This window comes from Bombina bombina, chromosome 1, assembly GCF_027579735.1.
Source record: "Bombina bombina isolate aBomBom1 chromosome 1, aBomBom1.pri, whole genome shotgun sequence".
NCBI lineage: Eukaryota > Metazoa > Chordata > Amphibia > Anura > Bombinatoridae > Bombina > Bombina bombina.
This window is the reverse complement of record NC_069499.1, coordinates 550,469,486-550,489,603: the sequence shown is the minus strand read 5'-3', so window position 1 is coordinate 550,489,603 and position 20,118 is coordinate 550,469,486.

Genomic DNA, 20,118 nt, shown 5'->3' with positions numbered 1-20,118 from the left:
ATATCAAACCATGGTGCTTAATGAGCATATATAATCTTTTTATGAGAAAGTTATTTTAGATTATTGCTCCAGGGGAAGATATAAACTGAACGAGATCTATTTATTTTTGAAGAGCAAGTTGATAAAGGCATCAGTGAGTGCAATCATGTAACTATAAAGAAATACAACTATGCTGTTCTACTACCAACAATAATACCAATATAACATGCACTATGAAGTTATAAAAGGATTCAAGGGTTAAAAATTTTTCACTCTCATTAGGATACAGAAGTATAACAGACACACAAGCATAGTCTTAATATTAGAAGAATAATTATAGGTGCCATATCTAAAACCCAGATATGTGCACATAAAATTTAAGTCTGCAGTGTATAGCGAAAATTTATTTTACTGTGCATAACAAACCTCTTAATATCTCAAGGTGTTTACTGTCCCTTTAAGCATAATACTAGACAACCATCCTTAAGCTGGGAAAAAACATTTGCCGTGTAAAATTACAGAGCTATTTCTTTACTAAATATTAACAACAATATACTGTATATGCTAATATATTAGCTGTTAGACTGGTGCTTCCACCTGCGGTTGATTTATACAGCACAGAAAGGGGTTAGGCATTACCTTCCATGTTTTAAGAGTGGGCTTCTTTGGGGCTTCCACTGGTGACTATTGACACTAAGAAGTAATTTGGCAGGATGTGTCTTGAGTATATGATGATGGTGTTAGAGGCCTTTGGATGTCCAAGCCAATTTAGAAGAGCAGGGAAACCTTATATTCTTTTTCTTCTGCTAAGGTGTGAGGTCTGGAATTTTGAATCTAGAATGGCACTTGTCAAGGGGTGCCCTTGTCTCCTCCTTATATTTTTCTTGGTCATTAAGCCTCTGGCATGAGCCACATGTCAAAGTGTTAATATTCAGATGCTCCTTATCCATAATACCCTGCAAAACTTTTTTCTTTTTGGTGAAGGTCTAAGACAGAGAATTCACTTCCAAAGATATTTAATAGCTTAAAAATAAGTTTTTAGTCATTAGTCATATCATAATTTCAGTGTGAGACATTCTTTCACATGAAGGCAATGGTGGATTTAAACTTTAAATCCCTGTTACTACTTATTTTAAGTTTCTTGAGTGGTAGAGTGGTGGAAGTTAAATGGACAGTAAACACCTTGTAATTAAAACATTTTCTGCAGTTTTCTTTTTTTATTAACATATCAGCAGAGAATGTTATTAGAGCAAATAAGCATCTTTGTTTGCTGTAGGTGTTTTTAACTATAAAGAAATACAACTATGCTGTTCTACTACCAACAATAATACCAATATAACATGCACTATGAAGTTATAAAATGATTCAAGGGTTAAAAATGTTTCACTCTCATTGGGATACAGAATTATAACAGACACACAAACATAGTCTTAATATTAGAAGAATAATTATAGGTGCCATACCTAAAACCCAGATATGTGCACATAACATTTTACTATGTCTCTTTAGAGGGTGCTCGTAACCAGAGCAAATATTTCCAGCTCAAATAGTTGGTGTTGGGATTCCCTCTGCTGCCCCATTGTTAAAGTAATCAGTTTAACTAACTCCAGTATCATGGTTTAACCTCTATCCCCACTTATAATCCCCAAATCATCTGGATTGTACTAAACCTCTTGAATTTTCCGGGACTCAGGTGGAGAAGTTGACACTGGTATGGCAAGTCTCTCAGTTGTAGTAGGAGAACAGAAATACTGCAGGTTGTGACCAGCGGAGCCGGACGCAATATCCCAGCAGAAGATGCAGGAAGAGTTACACAAACTTGCCTCCAAAACAAAGGTAACCATCAGAGTCAACTGGCCAATGCATCGCTGAACTCTGCACAGCTGCACAGGAGTCACCAAACCCTCTCAAAGCGCTCTCCACAATAATGGAGCCTAGGTCAGGTGTTTCAGGATAGGGTAAGCTGTCAGAGAAAGGAAGAACGAAGCGAGTATCTTCCTCACACACTGTAAGCTTCTCAGGAATGTCAGATATCTCCATTCAGGATGGGAGGGACCTCTCCATGGTTAGTTGCTTAGATATTAGCGGTGGAAGATCAGGCCCTGATTGCACCGGGTGTCTGGTGTATCCGCCTATGTCCCCATGCTTTACAAGTGAGAGAAGGAAATCAAATCTTCTAGACATCAGTTAATCAAAATCAGTAAGCAGAAAAAGCAAGATCTTATGTAACTACTCAAGTGGCGTATTTAGGTTTTGTGCTGCCCTAGGCACTCAAAATTATGTTGTCCCCCTCCCCCCTTTTTAGGTCTATTTTAACCATATATTTTGTTTTTTCTCAAAATTTTAAATAACTTTTTTTTTAATTATTTTTTTAAAACAAACTGGCAGTTAAAAATTCCACATAGTGTAATATATATGTAGTCTCCACAGCAGCTCCACTTCTGTCTTCTTCTCACTGCCTGCCCTGGGAGATCACGTGCGCAGTCCCAGGGCAGGCGGCGTGTGAACAGAAAGGAAGACGGGTGGCAGGATGGAAACGTCCGCACCGCAAAAAAGATATATTTTTTAAAAATAATGCCCACATATTAGTGTCAACTGAGAAGTGCCGCCTCCCAAAATTTGCTGCCCTAGGCACCGGCCTTGTTGGCCTATGCATAAATACGCCCCTGAACTAATCCATGCTGATGGTATTGCTAAGTAAGAAGATAACTCACTGATCTACCATGAGATCAGGGGGGTGGGGGGGTGTTGCTGATTAGGCCTCCACCTCCAGACCTCCAGATTTAACCGTATGGTCTAGAGTACTGATGTGAAAGGAAAAATTCCCTTTGTTAGGGGGAATTGGTGGTGGGAACAGGTTTTAGGCTCTCAAAGAGAGGTTCCCTACAGGATAAGCCTATGTATCTCAGTAGGGCAGTGCCTGATTCAGGTATATACAAGGTAATATTAGATTAGGAAAAAGAGGTATCATGTGGCACACTTATTTTAAGAGCCTAAATTGCTATATCATAGGTAAGCACGAAGAATAATAAGTGATTAAAATATAACTTTTATTGTTAACAGGACTAAAAAATATAGAGACAAGGAAATTGTCCTTAAAATAAGAGCATAAATGTAGCTAGAAAAGTATAAGAATGACCATTTGGAATAAAGTGTATTTTCCCTATACAATCATACCATACTATTAGACTTTAGGAACACCTTGTGTCTTAGGACGTTTATGACCAATCTTTATTAGGGTAATTTCACTTAGACACCTATTGGGGTGACACCATTGAGTCTTGACAGTTAAAAGCTACATTTAATACAGAGTGATGCAATGTATACAGAGTGGTATATCCTGTTAAAATCAGGGTTAGTTCCAAAGGGAACTACCCTGTAGAGGAAATGATTTTGGACTTACTTCTTTTGTGCAAAGAGACAATGAGAGTAGTGTTTCCCACAATTAAGAATAGTATTATTCGCAATTATATATATAATAACCCTGGTGTGCAACAAAATTATAATATGAATATTAGTGTCAATGTGATGTTAAGCACTAATGGTGTTTTAACGGTGCTTTGGCCAGACAGCTGGCAACTCAATTATCAAGACACTAGTATGTATTACTATGATAGTGTCACCAGGTTTATATGCTAGTTTGTTAAATACTATTAGTACCAGGGACACGGTGTATGTTGGTACAAGTGGTTTATTAGGCATACCTTGGATGGTTAGGAGTATACAGTGGTGCCTAGAGCACGTAACCTGCTATTATTACTAAACCACCAAGATTACTTTATATCTACTGCTAAACATTGCGGTGCAAAAAGCACATAACAATCAAGTCTTGGGTCGTTAGTAATATACAGTAGTGCCTAGAGCACGTAATACTGTTGTTCTTGCAAAACCACTAGAATTACTGTCTATCAAATGCTGAGTTTAGCGGTGCATAAAGCACATATAATTCTATTCTTAAATTAGGTGCAGCAGTGTAGGAGCATATAACGCAGCTAATTTCGGTCGAGCCACAGAGCTGTTAGCTATCAGAACTTAAGTGCCCCTGGTTTTTCTATTAATATTAACAACTAAGCAAAAAAGCCTTAAAAGGCCAACAAATTATTTACTTTTTACCCATAAATTAGCTATTACAAAAATGTCACAAAAGAAGCAGTGCGAAAGCCTGATGCGCGTTTCGCCAACTGCTTTGTCAAAGGCCCACCAATAGGTGTCTAAGTGTAATTACCCTAATAAAGATTGGTCATAAACGTCCTAAGACACAAGGTGTTCCTAAAGTCTAATAGTATGGTATGATTGTATAAGGAAAATACACTTTATTCCAAATGGTCATTCTTATACTTTTCTAGCTACATTTATGCTCTTATTTTAAGGACAATTTCCTTGTCTCTATATTTTTTAGTCCTGTTAACAATAAAAGTTATATTTTAATCACTTATTATTCTTCGTGCTTACCTATGATATAGCAATTTAGGCTCTTAAAATAAGTGTGCCACATGATACCTTTTTTTCCTAATCTAATATTACCAAGAGTACTGATGTGATCAGGTCAGCAATAAATGTAACAAAATGCGTGTAACAAGCTTCTATATTAATATATATGGGTTTTGTAGTTAAATGAGCCACCAAACAGGAGATAATTGATGGATTATCTCGATGACAGCATCCTCTAGAGATGCATCCGAACATGGCCACAGTCCAGACCCCCCTTGCACACACACTTATTATTTTTAAATAATGGCATATTAGTTTTTTGCATGAATTACCTTTTTTGTATTTTTTAAAGTATGTTTGTTTGACACTGGTGTCATAATTTTATGTTGCGATTTTTCATTAACACAGTTTATGGCGTGAGAACATTTTAAAGCCCACTATTGAAAAATGTGAAAAGTTGTGGCCACTTTCTTTTGCAATATATTACTATCACAAATTGTTATTCTTCATTCCAGGGCCAAATATTGCAAAATTAAAAAACAATTTTTTTTAATGCCCAGTATATCCACAATGCCCTAGCTCAAGAGGATAAGTAATGTATTTACATGTTTTGCTATTGTTTTGAAACTGAAAATGTTAATTTGACACGTTAATTGTTATTGTCATTACACACTGTAAAAAAGTATCAGTCCAAAAACTTGCAATTTAAGGGATAGACGTGTTATTGGACAACTGTATTAGTGATATTAATTTCTTACATCTGAGGATTGTATAGAGCATTCTGCAAATAGAAAAACCCTTACATAACACAGTGAAGGCTACCAACACACCTTTTTGTGAAATAACATTCGCACATTACTTTGAACACTTTAGAACATTACACATGCACTTTTGAATGGCAAAGCAGATAGCTTTACAACATTATGATATTATGACAAACTTTAGAACATCAGGCCATTAAGGAGATTTCCCTTTTAAGACTGAGACCCCTTTTCCTTCCTATTCAAAAATGGGTTGTTATAAAGAATTATCTTCCAGTAACAGGAAGCTGATTTATGGAAAGCACCTACTTGTTTACATGTTTCTATTTCTTACTAAACTACTTAAAGCACTCTTACTTGGAATATAAAGGACTAAAGAGAATAACCTTCTTTCCTTATACTAGATTTCCAGGGAATTAAACATTTTCTAAAATCTATCAAATGTTTTTGGATTATCACTGCTGGAACTGCAAAGTTTTATGGTAAGAAAATAACTAGCCAATTACTCTATGAAGATTGGATCTTGTATATTATACTACAGAACAACTCTCCATATCTAGTGAGTACAACCCAGAGACACTAGAAAGTGTTCCATATACTATTTTGTTTTACTGCTTCTCTGAACAAATTTCCACCTTAAACAGTGCTTGGAATTTGAACAAACTATACAAGTCACAAAACGAAATATATTCAGATTCCGCTACTTTCTGAACTACTCTTGATATATATCTGCAACTTTGTTCAAAACCTCAAAACAGTAGTTACATTTTAAAGTGAAAGTGTATTTTTAACTTGTCTTAAGAGTTAAAGGGACTGTAAACACTTTGTAATGACAAGATATTTCTGTTGTATTGATATATCAGCCAAGTCTAAATAATTTCAAAACAAACATTTTGTTTGCTGTAATTGTTTTTCAATTGCCAAGCTCCAGCCATAACTGTTCTCATTAGGTGGAGCCAATCTGAGCACAGCTAACAAGGCTAGCCACAGTCATATTTTTAGTATAGTGACAATTGTTTTGCATTTCTTATCTGTTAATGCAAATTAAGGAAGGGTTAGTCTTGAGAAGTCTGCAGTGTGCTTTTAAAGATCTGAGTATTAGAAAATCTTCAATTTTCAGTGTGAAATGAAATAAATAAGTATAGCGAAAAGTTATTTTACTGTGCATAACAAACCCCTTAATATCTCAAGGTGTTTACTGTCCCTTTAAGCATAATACTAGACAACCATCCTTAAAGGGACAGTCTACAATAGAATTGTTCTTATTTAAAAAGTTAGATAATCCGTTTATTACCCATTCCCCAGTTTTGCACAACCAACACAGTTATATTAATATACATTTTACCTCTGTGATTACCTTGTATCTAAGAACCTTCTTCAATCCCCCTGATCACATGAATGTGACTGTTTATTATCTATTGTCTTGCATTTAGCATTGTGTTGTGCTAAATCTTAAATCTTAAAATAAATTTAAAAAGCATATGATTAGAGGCAGCCTTCAAGGGCTTAGAAATTAGCATATGAGTCTGCCTAGGTTTTAGTTTCAACTAAGAATACCAAGAGAAAAAAGCAAATTTGATGATAAAAGTAAATGGGAAAGTTGATTAAAATTACAAATCCTATCTGAATAATGAAAGTTTAATTTTCACTAGACTGTCCCTTTAAGCTGGGAAAACCATTTGCTGTGTAAAATTACAGACCTATTTCTTTACTAAATATTAACAACAAAATATATGCTAATATGTTAGCTGTTAGACTGGTGCTTCCACCCGTGGTTGATTTATACAGCACAGAAAGGGGTTAGGCATTACCTTCCATGTTTTAAGAGTGGGCTTCTTTGGGGCTTTCACTGGTGACTATTGACACTAAGAAGTCTATTGGCAGGATGTGTCTTGAGTATATGATGATGGTGTTAGAGGCCTTTGGATGTCCGAGCCAATTTAGAAGAGCAGGGAAACCTTATATTCTTTTTATTCTGCTAAGGTGTGAGGTCTGGAATTTTGCATCTAGAATGGCACTTGTCAAGGGGTGCCCTTGTCTCCTCCTTATATTTTTCTTGGTCATTAAGCCTCTGGCATGATCCACATGTCAAGGTGTTAATATTCAGATGCTACCCTGCAAAACTTTTTTCTTTTTGTTGAAGGTCTAAGATAGAGAATTTACTTCCAAAGATATTTAATAGCTTAATGAGTTTTTAGTCATTTGTCATATCATAATTTCAGTGTGAGACATTCTTTCACACGAAGGTCATGGTGGATTTAAACTTTAAATCCCTGTTACTACTTCTTTTAAGTTTCTTGAATGGTAGAGTGGTGGAAGTTAAAGGGACAGTAATCACCTTGTAATTTAAACATTTTCTGCAGTTTTCTTTTTTTATTAACATATCAGCAGAGAATGTTATTAAAACAAATTAGAACAAAGCATCTTTGTTTGCTGTAGGTGTTTTTCAATGGTCAATCCAGACTTCAGTTCTGATTGTGTTAACAACATGTTGCAGGGTTAGGCTTGTGACGCATGTCATGTTACCTTTCAGTTTTCAGGACTGGAAAATCCACTATTTTAGGCTAAAATCACAGGGGAACAAAAGAGAAATTAATGTAAATTGCAAAGTTGTTTACTACGCATACTATTACAATCTCAAAATGTTTACTGCCCCTTTTCAGATAAGTATACAAGTTATTTCATTGTCTCCCTGTGAAGATACCTACTGTTATCTCTGCACAATTTGAATTCATTATAAATTGCTCAATTTGAAATGGTCAGTTGTAAAGAATGGCTTAAATGCTAAGCTTCACTATGAAGCAGCTAAGCTCATGCATGTATCACCAGCAGTTCAACTTTAGAGTTTGCAAGGTAGGTGATGTGAGTTAGAGCAAGAGAAGACCTGTTGTGGATTCTGCAATATTAACCTTTTTTTTTGTTCACGTTTGTAAGGATATAATTTGGGTCTGAGTGCAAAATGGGGGAAATTGAGAAAACGTGTATACATTATAATACTATTGTGTATAAATTCTTGAACTATTAAATAAACAAAAGCCAATGTGCTTGCTCAAAAAATATTATGGGCACTGGGCCTCGCTTTCGCATTACGCTTTACTTGTAACAAGTGATATTTAGCACTCCACTTGTAATCTAACCCTTAGGGGCATATGTATCAAGCTCTGAATGGAGCTTGATGCACTGTGTTTCTGGCGAGCCTGCAGGCTCGCCAGAAACAGCAGTTATGAAGCAGCGGTCACAAAGACCGCTGCTCCATAACCTGTCTGCCTGCTCTGAGCAGGCGGACAGACATCACCGCAATTCAACCCGATCGAGTACGATCGGGTTGATTGACACCCCCCTGCTGGTGGCCGACTGGCCGCGAGTCTGCGGGGGGCGGCGTTGTACCAGCAGCTCTTGTGAGCTGCTGGTGCAATGCTGAATACGGCGATCAGGTCCGACAGACATTGATAACTATAGGCCTTAGTGTTTAATGTCTTTTTAATCTGTAAGATATTGACACAAATTTATATTTATAGTGAATTCTCTGGATATAAAATTAATTTGTCCTAAACATAAACATTATGACGCCATAAAAATAAATCTCTACCAGATTACAGTTACCCTTTCAGAAAAACAAAGACCATTTCACATATCTTGGAATGTTTAAATCCAGAGATTTGGTATACTTTCAATTTTCTCTCATTTTAAAACAAATAGAAGACAAGAAGTGTAAACTAATCTTCACCTTTCTTTTGTGGGTTATATTCATCTAATACAGATTTAAGTCCTTCAACATGTCACCACCTTGTTTATTTAAAAGAAAAAAAACCTTTGGTGTTTGGAAATTTCTATGATTAGACAAAAAAGCCACATTGATTATGGGTTAGATTACAAGTGGAGCGCAACTGATAGCACAAGATGCACTATCATTTGGGAGACCGTGCGCACAGAACAGAGCACAATCTGGGGCGCGATCAAATATACGGCGCAAGCGTGGGAACCTGCGCCGCCCGTAATTTCACCTTGCACATCGGGGTATTACATAAACCCCGCCGGCAGTTCATAAAGTGCCATAAGTCGGATAAACTAGCGATGTCCAGAAATGAGCATAAGTACAAATTTCTGGAGTCGCCAGTGGCTTACGGCACTTTAGAAACTGCGGCGCCTAAGAAAAGTAAAGAAAATAACAAATCTCCCGTAAAAGTCTAACACGCCTCCCAAAAATAAGCCCGACACGTAAAACCCCTATATCCGCAATCCCTCCCTCTCATTAATAATATTAAATGTATTAACCCCTAGACCGACAACCCCCGACAACGCAATATGCCTATTTAAACTATTAACCCCTATATCCGCCATCAAACCCACACCGCAAGTAATAACTCAATTATTAACCCCTAAACCGCCATAGCCCACAATGCAATTAACCTATTCAAGTATTAACCCCTAAACCGCCATAGCCCACATAGCCTATTAAATGTATTAACCCCTAATCTGCCACCGCCAACGTCTCCGCCACTATAATAAAGTTATTAACCCCTAAACCTAAGTCTAACCCTAACCCCCCCTAACTTAAATATTATTTAAATAAATCTAAATAAATTTACTATTATTAACTCAATTATTCCTATTTAAAACTAAATACTTACCTATAAAATAAACCCTAAGATAGCTACAATATAATTAATAATTACATTGTAGCTATTTTAGGATTTATTTTTATTTTACAGGCAACTTTGTATTTATTTTAACTAGGTACAATAGTTATTAAATAGTTATTAACTATTTAATAGCTGCCTAGTTAAAATAAATACAAATTTACCTGTAAAATAAATCCTAACCTAAGTTACAATTACACCTAACACTACACTATCATTAAATAAATTTAATTAATTAACTACAATTAGCTAAAATTAAATACAAAGTACAAAAAAACCCCCACTAAATTACAGAAAATAAAAAAATTACAAGAAGTTTAAACTAATTACACCTAATCTAAGCCCCCTAATAAAATAAAAAAGCCCCCCAAAATAATAAAAATTCCTACCCTATACTAAATTACAAATAGCCCTTAAAAGGGCTTTTTGCGGAGCATTGCCCCAAAGTAATCAGCTCTTTTACCTGTAAAAAAAGAACTACAACCCCCCCAACATTAAAACCCACCACCCACACACCCACACACCCAACCTTACTCTAAAACCCACCCAATCTCCCCTTAAAAAATTAAGGTAGGAAAAATCCTATTGGCTGATGCAATCAGCCAATCGGATTGAGCTTGCATTCTATTGGCTGATTGGAACAGCCAATAGAATGCAAGGTCAATCCTATTGGCTGATTGGATCAGCCAATTGGATTGAACATCAATCCGATTGGCTGATTGCATCAGCCAATAGGATTTTTCCTACGTTAATTCCGATTGGCTGATAGAATTCTATCAGCCAATTGGAATTAAAGGGACGCCATCTTGGATGACGTCATTTAAAGGAACCTTCATTCTTCAGTTGGACGTCGAACGAAGAGGATGCTCCGCGTCGGATGTCTTCAAGATGGAGCCGCTCCTCGTTGGATGGAAGAAGATAGAAGATGCCGCTTGGATGAAGACTTCTGCCCGGATGGAGGACCTCTTCTGCCTGGATCGGATGAAGACTTCTGCCCGGATCGGATGAAGACTTCTGCCCGGCTGGGTGAAGACGGCTCAAGGTAGGGTGATCTTCAAGGGGTTAGTGTTTGGTTTTTTTAAGGGGGCATTGGGAGGGTTTTAGAGTAAGGTTGGGTGTGTGGGTGGTGGGTTTTAATGTTGGGGTAGTTGTATTTCTTTTTTTACAGGTAAAAGAGCTGATTACTTTGGGGCAATTCCCCACACAAAAAGCCCTTTTAAGGGCTATTTGTAATTTAGTATAGGGTAGGGATTTTTATTATTTTGGGGGGCTTTTTTATTTTATTAGGGGGCTTAGATTAGGTGTAATTAGTTTAAACTTCTTGTAATTTTTTTTATTTTCTTTAATTTAGTGTTTGGTGTTTTTTGTACTTTAGTTTATTTTATTTAATTGTATTTATTTTTAGCTAATTATAGTTAATTAATTTAATTTATTTAATGATAGTGTAGTGTTAGGTGTAATTGTAACTTAGGTTAGGATTTATTTTACAGGTAAATTTGTCTTTATTTTAACTAGGTAGCTATTAAATAGTTAATAACTATTTAATAACTATTGTACCTAGTTAAAATAAATACAAAGTTGCCTGTAAAATAAAAATAAATCCTAAAATAGCTACAATGTAATTATTAATTATATTGTAGCTATCTTAGGGTTTATTTTATAGGTAAGTATTTTGTTTTAAATAGGAATAATTGAGTAAATAATAGTAAATTTATTTAGATTTATTTAAATAATATTTAAGTTAGGGGGTGTTAGGGTTAGGGTTAGACTTAGGTTTAGGGGTTAATAACTTTATTATAGTGGTGGCGACGTTGGTGGCAGCAGATTAGGGGTTAATACATTTAATAGGCTATGTGGGCTATGGCGGTTTAGGGGTTAATACTTGAATAGGTTTATTGTGTTGTGGGCTATGGCGGATTAAGGGTTAATATTTTTAAGAGGTAGTTTGCGATGTTGGGGTTGGCAGATTTAGGGGTTAATAATTTAGTTATTACTTGCGTTGTGGGTTTGATGGCGGATATAGGGGTTAATACACTTTATTAGTTATAGCAGTGGGGGATTGCGGTTGACAGGTAGATAGACATTACGCATTCATTAGGTGTTAGTTGATTTTTGCAGGCATTTTAGGGAGTTACGGTGCTCCCATACTTGCTACGGCTGCCTTTTATGGCGAGGTAAAAATGGAGTAAGATTTCTGCATTTTCGCCACGTAAGACCTTGCACTGGATATTGGATACCGATTTGCGACGCGGTTCTATGTTAGCCTATGGGAGTAATAATTGCGGGCGACGGGTGAAATATACGCGGGTAACTTGTATGCTACGCTGTATATGTAATACCAAAATCGCTTAAAACCTGGCGGCGGGGGATTTTGCGGGCGACGCTGCATATGTAATGGAGGCCCTGGTATCACAATTGTATGGCAAAAAATGTTAACCAGAAAATCTTAAAATGGCCAATGGGGTTTTTTTTGTGTCCGCTTTCAATGGATAATACAAGGAGCACAATTATTTCTCACTTTTAGAGTCCTGACATAAAGTGCTAACATTTGCAATATAAATACTATATATACATCAAAAATACATTATAATCATTTCTACAAATTAAGTAAAATAAAGGTTTATTATTGAAAAAAACAACAACACTGCTTTAAAGGAATATGGTATAGGTATATATATATATATATATATATATATATATATATATATATATATATATATATATATATATACTGTACAGTGGGTATTGGAAAGAATCACCCCCTTTGAAAATAATCACATTTTGTTGCTTTGCAGCCTGAAATAAAGATAGACACAGTTTTTGTTTATCCAGTTTTAATTACTCAGTGCAACTTATAACATCCAAGTGAATTATATAACACCAATATGTCAGGCAAAAATAAAGATAATTCAAAAACAGAATAACTGAGTTGGAAAAAGGATCACCCCACTCATAAATGTACTTGTAAACTCAATCAGTTGTAGCTAATCACTTTCTCAATGGCACACACAAAGCCATTTGACCTTCAACTGTATAATTAGCTGTGGGCATATTGATTAACTCAGCAGGAAACAAGCTTTCCTAGAAAATCTCAGTCCCTGGTAGTGCAACTGAAGCAAACAATCAACTATGGGTGGCAAGTCACTATCAAATATATGGGATAATGTTGTGGAGAGGCACAAGTCAGGAGAAAATATCAAAGGCTTTATCAATGCCTAGAAGCACAGTGAAGTCTATTATAAAGAAGTGGATGGTATTGGTACAACACAGACCCTCTCTGGATCAGGGCATTGCTCCAAACTGGATGAAAGAGCCAGGAGGAAACTGGTCAGAGAGGCTACCAAAAGGCTTACAGCAACTCTGAAGCAGTTGCAATAATTTATGACAAAGAGTGGTCATTGTGTGCATGTGATGACAATATCCCAAATTCTCCACAAATGTGGCTTGTATGGGAGGGTTGCAAGAAAAAAGCCACTCCTCAAGAAAGGCCACTTGCAGTCACGACTGAGCTTTGCCATAACACACTTAGGAGATTCTGAGGCCACATGGAAAAGGTGTTATGGTCAGATGAGATTAAAATTGAATTATTTGGCCTCAACACCAAACAATATGTCTGGAGGAAATCCAATGCAGCTCACCATCCAAATAACACCATACCTTCAGTAAAGCATGGAGGTGGTAATATCCTGTTATGGGAGTGTTTCTCTGCAGCAGGCACTGGAGCACTTGTCAGGATAGAAGAAATAATGGATGGGTCAAAATACCATCAAATTCTTGAGGGAAATATGCTACCCTCTGCCAGGAAGTTGTCAATGGGAAGAAGCTGTACCTTCCAACATGACAATGACCAAAAGCACATAGCAAAAATGACCACACAGTGATTGAAGGGGAAAAATGTGAATGTCCTTGCATGGCTTAGTTAGAGCCCAGACTTAAACCCCATTGAATATCTGTGGCATCACTTGAAGACTGCAGTCCACAAACGGTCACCATGAAATGTAACGGAACTGGAGCAGTTCTGCAAAGAAGAGTGGGCAAGTATTGCAAAGTCTAGATGTGCAAAGTTAGTAGAGACATATCCCAACAGGCTAAAGGCTGTAATTAAAGCAAAAGGTGGTTCAACAAAATCAGTGATTCTGTTTTTGAATTGTCTTAATTTTTGCCTGACATGTTGGTTTTATATCTTTCACTTGGATGTTATAAGTTGCACTGAGTAATTACAACTGGATAAACAAAAATGTCTTTATTTCAGGCTGCAAAGCAACAAAATGTGATTAATTTCAAGGGGGATGATTATTTTCAATACTCACTGTACATCTGTAAATACATATATACACATACAAATACATAAATACATATGTTCACATATATAGATATTTATATATACATCTTTAGACATGTAATCTGTATCTCGCCCTTTGCCTGCCTTTTTTTTTCTAACACCTGAGACCTCATATCATTAAACTCTTATAACTTTTTTTATCCAATATCCCCCCAAAAAAGAGAATTTGATACATATCTTCTTTTTTTAACATTTAACACAGAAAAAAAAATTGTAAATCATTATCTGCAAAAGGAGATACCCTGTACCCACAGTCTGTGAGGTGGTCTGACCCCCTATTACTGTATATAGTGACACTGTTTAACCCACCAGTACTGTATATAGTGAGTTAGTGACGCAGTCTGTAATCTGCCGGTAAGATGTGTGGCCTGACCTACCCGCCCCAGTAATTTATAAAGTGACCGCAGTATTTTGTGACATGGTCCAGCCCCGCGTACTTTATAGTGACACTGTTTACCCCCCCCCCCCCATGCTGTAGTAACAAGGTCTGTAATTTGCTGGTTCCACAAACATACACACATACATGCATTAATACACACACAGTCACATACATACATACACACATAAACACCAATGGGTAAAACAGAAACACTTATCCCTGTAGTCAGAGAGAGAGAGACACTAGTGAAGCGTCACATCACACTCACATAATATCAGTGCATGCAGTGGCAGGTCAACGTTTTTTGAAGCTGGGCCCACACCCTCGGGGGCCTGGTCGCAGTTGCTGACTCTGCACCCCCTGTAGTTCCACCCCTGTGTACTTTGCAATGTATTTTTCATGTGTAAAAAAAACAGTAAACCAGTAAACCACAGCTCGGAGGAAGTGCTAACCCAACAAGCATTAACTTGAATTGCGCTCAAGCGATCACGTTTACTTTTAACTTGTAATACCAGCGCAATTTAACCTGCGCACAAATAATCTCGAAAGCCTGATATCGCTTGTGCACAAACGTTTGTGCTCCACTCATAATTTGGCCCAGAATTGGTAAGAATCAATCTTCTATTGAGGATTTAGCGACTTAGTGGTTACACCCATCTCTCTTTAGAAAAAAATCAGTATTACAACTCTTAAAGTAAGAGTTGGTGAAATGTAACTTAAAGGGACATTAAACCCAAATTTTTTCTTTCACGATTCAGATAGAGAATACAATTTTAAACAGCTTTCTAATTTATTTCTATTATCTAATTTGCTTAATTCTATTGATATTCTTTCCTGAAAAGCATATCTAGATAGGCTCAGTAGCTGCTGATTGGTGGCTGCACATAGATGCCTCGTGTGATTGGCTGACAAATGTGCATTGCTGTTTCTTCAACAAAGGATATCTAAAGAAAGAAGGAAATTAGATAATAGAGGTAAATTGGAATGTTGTTTAAAATTCTATTCTCTGTCTGGATCATGAAAGAAACATTTTGGGTTTAATGTACCTTTAACAAATTGTATTGAAACATAATGTTACTGTTGTTACATTTGCTATTTTGATGTATTTAAGACCCACAGTTCAGGGGTGGAGATTTAGGAGCCAACTACTGGCTTTTGTTTTTAGCCAATCATATCATGCATATGGATTTAAAAGGGTAGTAAATACCATAGACTGTAGCTACGATTACGGCATTTGACAGCCAAAATGCGTCAGAAACAGTCATTTGAGTAATGGGCTCCTCTCTCCATCTGCACAGACGCTGTGTGGATAATTTTATTCTACTTTGCAATAAAGGCTATATTTTACCTCCTATCCGTTGTTGTGAGTGTGCTCCTCCTTGCTTTTTGGTAACTCTTAAAGTAAGAAATTCATAACCTGGGTGTGATTAAGGTATTATTATTATCAATGATTTGTATATTGCCGTAAAATTCCATAGCACTGGATACAAAGATAGGGGTATTCAATGAAAGATTTGTGGTAAGATACAAATACATAACAGACTAAATAAAAACGAGCATGAGAAGGACTCTGCTAAGAAGAGCTTACAGTATAAAGGTTGAGAGTGCAGAGACATAAGGTTTGGGGTAACTTGTCACATGGATTGTAGTTGCAGCCGTGTGTCAAAGCAGTTCAAGGATTATTTTGGTGAAGATGAAAAACAAAATAGTAATAGGTGGTTTTCAAATAGCGTCTGAACCTATACAAGGTTGGAGAGAATCTGATGGAGCAGGGTTAGAATTCCAGAGGACAGGAGCAGAGCATGAGAAGTCTTGGGGGCGAGTAAGGGAAAAATAAATAATAGGAATAGAGAGACGTAGGTCAGAGGTTGATCAAAGAGAGCGGGTTGGAGAGTATTTAGAGATGAGTGAGGAAATATAGTTGGGAGTGAGGATGTTGAGTGCTTTATTGGTTAGGATAAATTGTATTCTAAAGTGTTTGCGAGCCAGTGTAGTTACTGGTATAGCGGGGCAGCTGATGTAGATCTTAAGTTTATGGCATATGATTTGCGCAACTAGTGTTGCTGTGAGTGTTTGTGCCATCTGTGATAGTTATTTAGTGAGAGAGGTTATTTAAACATTTTAAAAGCACACCTCTACCTTTCATTACGTTAGTGCCCCCCTTACACTGGGTATCTTGTTCCTGCTGAGTCTCTTGTTCTTTTTGTACCAGTGGCAGCTTAACTGAATCCAGCTGTTCCCACTGCACCTACCTGGTATCCAGTGACGTCAGCCTCACCAACTGTACCTGCTGGGTATCCTGTGTCTGCTGAGTTTCCTGCATCTGCTGTGCGAGCGACAGCTTACCTGAAACCTGTTTTCACTACTCAGCGTATACCTCCCAACAGTCACGATTTGCGTGGGACAGTCCAGATTTTAACGGTCTGTCCTGCTGTCCCACATAGACACCATTCAGCTCTGCATTGCCCCTGGCCCCCGGGCCACTTGACACACATTTTCCTCCAATAACATATACCTGCAGCTGCAAGTGCCAAAGTAACTGAGACATTGTGTATCAGCATGTATATGTTATTCTATCACAGCGGCCGATGCAGGCATGAGGCTCCTCGAGTGCTGCTGCTAATACTGCTGCCTGCCCAATGGAAAAACGTTAACTGGTAACACCAGAAAGGTCTGCTTGTCCACTAACTTGCTTAGATAACACACACACTGGTAAACAGATTCACTGTTCTACCAATGCAAAACTATTGATTATGTATTCACCATGATCTGATGTCGCTAATAATGCACAGCTACACACAGTATCACATACACACATTCTTAGCTCCTACTCCTTCAAGTGCAGCTGCAACTTGACCCCAAATTGTCTATACATTCCGTCCCCCAACAAACCCAATCCCAAATAAATAACACAAACACCAAAGTTGGGGTAAAAAAGGCCGCAGCATAATTTTATTATTATTAACAACATAAATAACTTTTATTTAAAACTTAAAACCATAAAACCAGGGCTTGCCCTACCAAATAAATATTTTCCGTGCCTGAACCCATAAGGCACGCCTCCCCATGAAAAATCACCTCTCCTGCCTATCCCAACAGGAGGTACCATGAACCCCAACCATGGCGTAAGCCATCACCCAGGGCAAGCACCCCGCCCCTGCTGCGACAACCATATATACTAAACAATATGAACACGTTTTACCCTTTTAAACTTTTTTTTTTTTTTTTTTTAATTATTTATCTATAATCAACTTTTTTTTTTTTTTTTTTATAAAGAAGAAAAAAACAGGGAGGGAGGGTGGGCACTGAAGCCGTTCTTCTCCCGCTCAGGTAAGTAACTGAAAAAGAGCGCGAATCCACTATACACCAACAAATTTAAAACTTTGCCTCCAGCCACGCCCACTTGACCTAAAGCTGAACTACATTCAGCCAATAGGGGTCAATTACCCCTACCTTGATTCTGGCGTTCGGGGTTCTGCTTGACCCCAAATTGTCTATACATTCCGTCCCCCAACAAACCCAATCCCAAATAAATAACACAAACACCAAAGTTGGGGTAAAAAAGGCCGCAGCATAATTTTATTATTATTAACAACATAAATAACTTTTATTTAAAACTTAAAACCATAAAACCAGGGCTTGCCCTACCAAATAAATATTTTCCGTGCCTGAACCCATAAGGCACGCCTCCCCATGAAAAATCACCTCTCCTGCCTATCCCAACAGGAGGTACCATGAACCCCAACCATGGCGTAAGCCATCACCCAGGGCAAGCACCCCGCTACAGCTCGAACTAACATCAAGCACCGCCCAACAAGGCTGCGGCCAACTCAATACCCTCCTTTAGGGTAAAACTGAATAAATGTAAACCTACCTCATTAAGATGAACACCATCTCGGAGGAAAAAACATTTACCCGATTCCCCTTCGAACTCTGAATGCCTCAAAGCGAGACCCCCCAACTTTTTAACGTGACTACTCACCATACGGTTCACTTTACGCAGAGAATTCTCCAATTTAACACAGTCCCACGCTGCCCTCCAAACCAGCCGGCACTCAATGTCCGACCACACAATTACCAAACTCGGGAACAGAGTATGTAACCGGTCCAAATCCAACTTAATCTTGTCCATCAACGTTTTCTGTGCCATAAAACCCAGATCATTCCCTCCGAGATGAATAACCAAGATATTAGGAGGCGAAAACAACCTAGCGTAATTAACTACAGATTCCAAAAGCTGACACCACCTCATGCCCCTAACCCCGAACCACCTCAAAACAAATTTATCCTTACAAAAACCCAGCTGGGCACCATCCTTTTTTACAGCAGCAGCCTTCCTGGCCCAATAAACGTAAGAATGGCCGATAACCCAACATCTCAAAGGACCTGAAAAGAAGAACAAAGAAAAACAAACTTTTTTTTTTTTTTTTTAATTTCTATCTTTATTTTTAAACTACCAACCCCGGCCTCACATACACTCTGAAACGGTCAGACTCCCATCTACCAATCTTCTTAATCACCTGAGGCTCCAAACCCAGGAGCTGAGCTTCCGTCGCAGCTCCAATGCGGAATGAATGAGAACCGAATTCACAAGGATTTAACCCTAACAAAACAAGGCACTTTTTAAAAACAGATACAAATTGAAAAACTGATAGCACAGAATCATCCTGATGGATCAAGAAAGCCTCATTAACTCCATTCCTAACCTTTAAAAAAGCTAACACCGCCCCAACTGGGCAACACGGGCCGCCAACCGCCCTTAAACTAAACAATTTACCCTTTCCAGACTGGTCAGTTTTAGATTTTCTTAACCATATGTCCAAACTCCCGTTATTCAAACAAATGTCCCTCCACCGAAGGCCACTAGCACATTTCCTATTCTTACCTACCAATTCAGAAATTCTAAAAGCCCCGAAAAAGGCCAGAACAAAAGCGGCCCGGAACAATAAAAATTCAAAATCAGAATAACAGACATGAGGAAGAATACCCACTAACTTTTTTAACAACGAGAAAATAACCGGTCTTCTACCGTCCTTTAATGGCTTCTTCCTGCACAAACCACGAACAGCCATTCTTACTACAAAATTCTTGGTTACGTCCTCTAAACCACCCAACTGAAACAAGAAAGCCAAAGCTGCAAGTCTCCTGCGAATTTCCGCTGATGATAAAGACTCAGTCTTCCACTGCATAATCCAACCCAAAAGTATCTCACGACAGGATTCCCTAGAGGCCAACCATTCCCTACCATCCACCACAGTTATCCATAACTTCCATACCCGGGCGTAAGCCCGCCAGGTGGACTGAGCAAGAGCCCCTTTCACGAGGTCCCAAACTAAGGATACCCCAGGAGCCACAATTCCCTCGGGCAATTCACACCCTCCGTCTCCGCGTCCGGAGCCTCCGACCTGAACCGCTCCCACTGAAAACGGGAAAGAGCGTCAGCAATAGAATTCACCTTGCCCGGTACATGAACAGCTCTAAAAGTGACATTAAGCCTCAAACACTCCAGCACAAATTCTCTCAGCAAACTGATAACCGGGGGGGAATTTGCAGTCAAGTTGTTAATTGAATATACCACCCCCAAAT